Source organism: Pteropus alecto, unplaced genomic scaffold (genome assembly GCF_000325575.1).
Source record: "Pteropus alecto unplaced genomic scaffold, ASM32557v1 scaffold57, whole genome shotgun sequence".
NCBI classification, from domain to species: domain Eukaryota; kingdom Metazoa; phylum Chordata; class Mammalia; order Chiroptera; family Pteropodidae; genus Pteropus; species Pteropus alecto.
The window spans coordinates 6,669,054-6,676,679 of NW_006442508.1; the positions used below are offsets into that span (position 1 = coordinate 6,669,054).

Sequence of the window (7,626 nt, forward strand, 5' to 3'; positions counted from 1 at the left end):
GGACAAAGTTAAAAGTGATGAAGGAAGGAATCCCACTCATCTTTGCTTTGCTGCTACTGAAAACTCCTTATTAAAGTCTCTTTCCCCATTTCCTCTGTTTATCACTTTCTCACAACTCATAAGATTCTGGTGCAGTGAGTCAGGATTGTAAGGACACTCGACTCTGAAGATCTTGTGGACACTAAAAAGATGGCATGGATAAGAATCTCACTTTTTCATCAATCAATACCAAGTTCTGGACTGCCAAAGCTCCTAAGCCCCAGGGCTCTGTCAGCTTCATCAATTACTTTTCCATTGCATCCATCTATCTGTAGTGATAGTACCAGCTATGGTACAGAAATTAGTAGTATGTACAGTCCCATATTCAGCATCCTTCACTGCTGAGGAACAACGGGGTTGCCACTTTCACCCATTTTCTTCCATAAAGTTCAACCTTCACTTCTCTGCAGGTATCTCTTAATTCCACATATCCATCCCTGACCACTTTCCTTAGCTTTTATACATTAATTCATTTCAAACATTTTGAATACCTCCTATTGACCAAGGTCCTTTCATTTAATTTCTGAAGCATCCACTTCAGAGCCTTATGTCCAGTGTGTCCGGAAATGACTTTCCACTTCCTTTCCTATCAGACCAAGTCTTCTTTCTGATTTAACTATTTCTGTTTGCAGAATCATGATTCTTCCATTCACTTAAATTCACTTAGAACATAGAATTAGTTATCTTTGACTCTTTCCTTCCCACCAGTCACTCAATATGAAGTCTTACATATTCTGCTTTGCGGTTGCTCTTGCTTGCATTCCCTCATTTTCAATCTAATTATCACTAGGATTTGTCAGGCACATGTTACTTCTTTTCTTTGACTAAGTCTTTTAGCTAGTTTATTCATTCCCAGTGAATTACTGGATAAAATTGAAGACTGAATAGAGAGATTCTGTTTGTAAGGCTGGCAGAGTAATCAGACTTTAAAGCATCATCTTTAATCAAGAACAGTTATATATTATGCACCTCAGAGTACACACTACACTTAATTATTTGAAGATGGTCAAAGATGATTCAACATGTATAAGAATTCCTGTATGTTGGTGCTTTCCGGAGTGGAACTCTATGCGAATGTTCCAAAGGATTGTTATAAATGATGTATTTGTTATTTATACATATTTGTTATATTGACATTAATAAGTAAAACATGTACATTTTTAAAATATATTATGCTCCAGTGCAAAGCTCTGATAAAGAAGGTATTCTAATCTGCTGATGCAACCAGTAAAATTTAGGCCTCATAAAAAAGTACAGAACAATATGCACTAAACCATAATCAACAGTTACTCTGGAGAGTAGATCTCCGTATTGTTTGGATTTTATACAATGACTGTATTAATTTTATAATAAAAAATAATTTTTTTCTTAAAAGAACATGTTTTAATAATTCATAGAAAGGTTCATAATGTGGTGTCAAGTGAAAAAGCAGATTGTTAAGCAATATTTATTAAGAAGTGTATATATGTGCATAGAAAAGAACTTTAAAGTTAAATATGCTAAGTTTGTAGTAGTAGCATATGTATTTTTGCTTTCTTCTCTGTGTTCTGCAATTTCTCCTAATTTATTTTTTAATGAGAATAAAAAGGTAGTACTTCTACATGAAATTTTGTTTAGTAGCAAAAATAATTTGTGTCAGCACTTTTGCTTTAAAATAATATTTTCCAGTTCTTGCCCAATCTCAGTAGTCAATTGCAGAACTTAGACTCTTTCTTAATATTTAACAATGCTCCCAGAGGTACATAACCAGCCAGAACAGGCTTTGCTGGCTCTGCAACAGAGAGGGAGCCAGTGCTTGAAAACTTCCGTCTCCTGCTTGGCGAAGTCTTTGGTTCTTGCCTACGAGACCTTAGCAGAGATCCTTCTGAGCTTCAGTTTCCCATTTGTAAAGTGGAGATGATAATACCTGCCCTGTCTATTTTAACGATTCTCTGTGGAGACCTAATTAAAAGTATATATAAAGAAATACTGAAGGCTGCAAAGAGTTATACAAATGCAGGTCGATGATATTATTATATAAACTCCAAGTTCAGAAAGAGAGAGAGATGACTATCGGTTTTCTATGAAGACAGAACTAAAATGATTAAAATAATCTTTCTTTAATCCCTCCCACCTTGAACTATAACTTTGAGGAGTCAAATTTGTCAAGGCAACTATTTAATAATTATCTTTATAGACTCATAAGCAAGCTGTAATTCCCATGAAAATGAAAACAGAGCTGACACAACACTGTCGCTATGTATGCCCTCAGCAAACCCAAGGACCCGTCAGGCTGGTTAAGTCAGTTATTATCAACTTAGAAAGAAAACACAATACTTTCTTAGGCTGAAACAATTTCCACCAAGGAGGTCATCATTATCATAATCATTACCATTACCTTCACAATCCACAGAAAATTTACAAAGCAGCCATCCATCATAAAATAAAATCTCAATCAAAAGCCAATTAACAAAACCATCAAATGACCAAATAAATATATTTTCCAGTACTTTTTTTTAAGCCAAAACATTTTACAAGAAAACATGGTGAAATAACAGAATGGTTTAAATGCCAGAAAATGTTAAGTGTCATGAGAGCAAAATATCTGCCTTGTTCACTACTACATTCCCAGTGACCAGAACTAGGAATACTTTTCAAATACACTTAAAGAATTAATTATAGCTAAAAAAGTCATATGTATATTATGACCCCAGACCATCACAAGACCCTACGTTATAAAAGAAAGTTTTCTTTAAAATCAAGATGCTATGATTAATTAAGACTAAGAACAAAGACTTTTCACGATGTTTGGAGGCTTTAATGTGTTATCCTCCCCACCTTATCCATTGAATCAGAAAGTATTCGGAATTCTAAAACTTTAATAAATTATAACTAACTAAAGGTTTTCTCGCCTTTTATGTTGGGGTACCTTATCCTGCCTGTTTCACAATAAAATTTCTCAGGAAATGAGAAATTGATGAGAGGTGTTTTTGGAAAGTCTGATTTAGGGTTCCAATCTTCCATAAAATCTCTTATGATTTTACCGTCCATTATATGTATTGACTAATGTTTTAAATCATTCCTTTGGCCATAAGCATTTACTTCCTTGTACATATATCTATGTTTGCATGTGAATGTCCCACTTTCCTAGTATTCTCTAAGCTTTCAAAGGGCAAAGAATTCTCTTTTTCTCTTTATATCCCCTGGGATAAAGCAAATACAAACTTTGGATGGGAATAATAAAGGTGAGAAAACACATAAAAAGCCAAATAAATACTTAGAACCTAGCACTTAAGGTCCGTTGGACTCTTTACACAGGGATTTTGTCAGTCACGTGAGTATTTGAAATTTAGGATAATTTTTTCCTACTTTTCTTACAAATTTATACCTTATACCCAAAAGGAACACATTAAAAGTACTGATATTTTTACTTGCAAATAGTTTGCAGTAACATAATACAATCTGTACATAATTAATGTTTTTGCTTCTTAACATTTGTTGAGCAAGTACTATGTCAACAGCATCACACCAATAGCTTGCTGAAGTGCGAAGGATAGAAAGAAAAATGTCAGAATGTTGATTAAGATAGGCTTTGAGTCCTAGAGGAATTAATAAGAGAATCCTCTAAGTAATAAAAATCCAATATGACAACTTCATATAACAATTTTTGTGTGACAATTTTGTTCCATCTCTGTAGAGGTGGGAAATTTACAAAAAGTTTTCCAAAGCAGGTAATATGTAACTGGGTTTTGAAGGATGAGTAAGAATTTGCCAGGCAGTAGAGGAAATGAGTATTCTTGTCAAAGGAGATAGCATGTGAAAAAGGTAAAGAATGAATAAAAGAGTAAATGTTTCTAATGGCTAGAATTAGGATGCTTGGGTGCTTATGGCTCTCCCTCAGCACTCACACAACATGGCGCACTTATGATCAGTGCACTGACCCATTATTTTATTACAATCCATTTATATCAGTGTCTTTCCCACCAGACTTGAGAGCAAGTACCAATGAGCTCTGACTTTATGTCTCCAGCGCCTTGCTTAATGCTTGGCTCATAATAAACAACGAAAAATATTGTGTCAAAAAAATTAACAAATATACTCCATCATTTTTATGACTGCATTTAAATAACTATTCCTATGACAATACAATGTGTACATTTATTATTCCCAGTTGCCTTTAGAACAATTTATCAAGTTTCTAAGAAAATAATGTGTTTTAAGGAGATTTTAGTAAGCTAATGGATTAATTTTGGGAGAATCAGTATGCTTAATATATTTTAAAAGTTTTAATCACGTGATAAGGGATATCTCCTCATTTATTGATGGCTTTAAAAATCTACTTTATAAGTCTTTATAATTTTCATTAAATAGGCTATGCACATTTCTTCTTAAATGTATCCTATGTTTTAAAATTTTTTTATTTGTAAATAAGATTTGTTTTTACTATATTGTTTAACTAGTTATTACTGGCTTATAGGAGAGCTATTAATTTATATATTTATTTTGTAGCTTATTGTATCATCTTATCAAACTTAATATAGTTTTAAATCGATCTATCTGAGTTTTTTGGATAGACAACTATATTATCCACAGGTAGTGATAATTTTATCTCTTCAAAACATATATCTTATTTCTTTTTCTTATCTAATTGTATTGATACATGTTATAGAACAATGTTAGATAATAGATATTTTACCAACACTTCTTGTTTCATTTCAGTCACTAGAATTTCTCCTGTTTTTGTTCATTGATTTCAGATAAATTTTCTTTATTGTGTTAAGAAAGTTTTTTTATTACTAATTTCCAGTTTTATCAAGAATATATTTTGAATTTCACTAATTATCTCTTCATCAACTAAACCTATATGAACTGCTAAAGCTAAGCTGATTCATACTTTGGAAGATTAGTACTTTTGAGAACCATTAAGTGTAATTATAAGCACTGTCCCACACTATAAAGTACCTATATTAGCAAAATATTGGCACAATGGTTGTCTACTGATAGGAGAGTACATTATATTTCTCCTTTAAGGAGATGTAAGAAAGTACCAGCTGTGGAAATTTTGGTTAGTGCCACAGCCAAAACTTAAAATATGGTAACCCAATTCCCACATACTCTTACCTGAGGTGAAAGGCTCTGGCATTATGTGGACCTTTATTCATCGAGACACAGTAGGAAACAAAGCAAAGATTCTGCCTAAGATAATGCCTAGCATATATTAGGTACTAAATAAATATTTGTTGAATGAATCAATAAGTAAAAATGTGTTTCAGGTACAGTGGACTCTTTTTCAATTTTGCTCATAATTTTTAATCAATTTACTTTTTACTTCTTAATTTAAATTTAGACATTTCATCTGAAGAAAATAATCTATTTTATCTAGACTTTCTAGTTTTTAGTACATATTAATTTAACAGCTTAAAAAATATTACCTCCATGAAAAAGAGAAAGTTCTACAATAGCTATTTTGCTGTTATCTTTAAAGAGCGATTTTTTATTTCTAAAGGTTAAGTTCCTTAATAAAACTTTACTAATTAATTTCTAACTTTATTTGACTGTGACCAGAGAAAATAGCCTGTATACTTTTTTGCCTCATTGAGATTATTTTTGTAATAAATATTTATGAATATTCTAAGAGTAGAGGAACAAGGATGTATTCTCTATAGGACATAAAATGCAATCAATAACTGTTAAGATTTTTATTTACACTCTGATGCTTCACACACACACACACACACACACACACACACACACCCCAACCTCTTTTATCTACCTGCATGATCTAACAACGACATGAGTGACATTTATGGAATGAATGCTAAGTAAAAGAATAAATGAAGCAGAACAAATTGATTAAAGGCTATATAAAGAAAAAAAAGGGTCAAAATATAAAAAGTCAATTTAAGACATCTATTGATAGGAACATTTTAAAAGCTTGGTCTAATAATGTTTAACTTTCTAATGTAGAATGAAATCACAAATATCTAAAATCCTATAACATTGGCACAAGAAAAATGATAAAGTAGTTTTTAAATTTATAAAAATAAAATGACAATAATTGATAACAGTTTTTTAAAGTCTAATTAAAAATACATGCCTATCAAGGAGAATTAAAAGAAAGTAAGGTGATTTAAATTCTGGCTCCATCACATAATAGTATATGTTTCCATTTAATCTCTTTAGACCATTTATTTATTTCTAAAAGGAATGTTAAGTATAATGGTGCTTATAAAGCACCTAACCCTTAAGAAGTTCTCAATGATTTGGAACTTATATTTTCAGGAATTAATTTTTATCATGATTTATAGGACTTTGATGGTGTTCCAGCTTTGAAAATTTTAAAGAAGAAAACCCGGTATATGATTATTTCTTTGGGGAAAGATGCATCTGCCAAAGCTATTGTTTTTGAATTCTAAAAATGAACTTGAAATTTGCAAAAAGCAGGTAGTATTTACTATGTTGTGATGTTCAGATTAATAGAAACATGTTGCCAGGCCTTTATTTATTGTTATTTTTAACTAAAATTGTATTTTATATGCAGAATGCATATGCAGAATGTTGATTTATCTGAAGAAAATACAGAGAAGTTGATAAAAATACAATCAATCATCAGCTGTAGAAAGCATGTAACATGGAAAACAAAGCTTTAATAAATCGAAACAAAGGTGTAAGCATATGTGAAAACACAACTGAAATTACCACTGGGTTCTTACCTTTGGTTGCTTAAGCAATATATCTGTGTCTTCTGGAAATGGAAGTCAGTGGTATGTCCAAAACAAATAGGGATATAGTATGAATCTTGACATTGTCAAACTCCAGGTCCTAAATTTTTTAAATAATAAATATGTTGATCTTTTTCCTTTCTTTAAATATGCACAAATGGCTAGTTTTCTTAATCATTCCCAGAGAAAGAAACAGCTCCGTGGCATTGAAGAGGGAGGATTTTCATGAGTCAGTATTGGATTTGCGGATTTATATACGGATGAAAATAACAGCAACCAAATCACCATTATCCTTTGCTAGGGCCGAGCTTATTAATATGTATTAGAGTTAGAGATAAAAGGAGGTTTCTCAGAACCACACCTCTTAACAATTTTTAACAATGTTACCAAAGGTAATGTTGCCTGCTGAATTTCATTAAAGCTATACTATCAATTCACCCAGGGTTACAATCTTGAAAGAATTGTCTAGATTTTTAGAAAATATAATTATATTTTTAAATATAGTATCATCGTATTAAAAACTATTAAAATATAAGCAGCGTGCACTTATTTATTCATTAATCTGTTTATTGTGCATTTTGTGGAAGAACCGCATGTTTGAAACATATCTGGTCAAGAAATACAAAAGATGAGTCTGAGCTTGCCTAAAAGAATAATTCAGACTGTAGATGTGCAAAAAACATTATAGGCCAGTTAGTTTCTAAATGTTATTCTAATGACCTAAAAGAAAATTTCCCTAAGAATTTTTAATGCAACTTTTGACGGTTTACATACTCACAAAAGTTTTGTTATGTCTGAAAATCAGAATGGCATGAAATAATACTGTCTCCATTTAACAAAACTGTCTTCATTTCAATCTATCAGCTTCAAATATATATTGTTCTTT

At 31.5% G+C, this 7,626-nt stretch overlaps 1 protein-coding gene across 1 annotated transcript in view; it reads right to left on the bottom strand.

The window, feature by feature from the left end:
- CNGA1 (cyclic nucleotide gated channel alpha 1) overlaps window positions 1-6,842 on the bottom strand; it is a 33,661-nt gene extending 26,819 nt beyond the window's left edge. Inside the window, exon 1 of the mRNA XM_006922481.1 lies at window positions 6,732-6,842. The gene's annotated coding sequence lies outside the window, so the exon portion shown is untranslated. The remainder of the gene's footprint in view (window positions 1-6,731) is intronic.
- Between the last annotated feature and the right edge of the window lie 784 nt (window positions 6,843-7,626).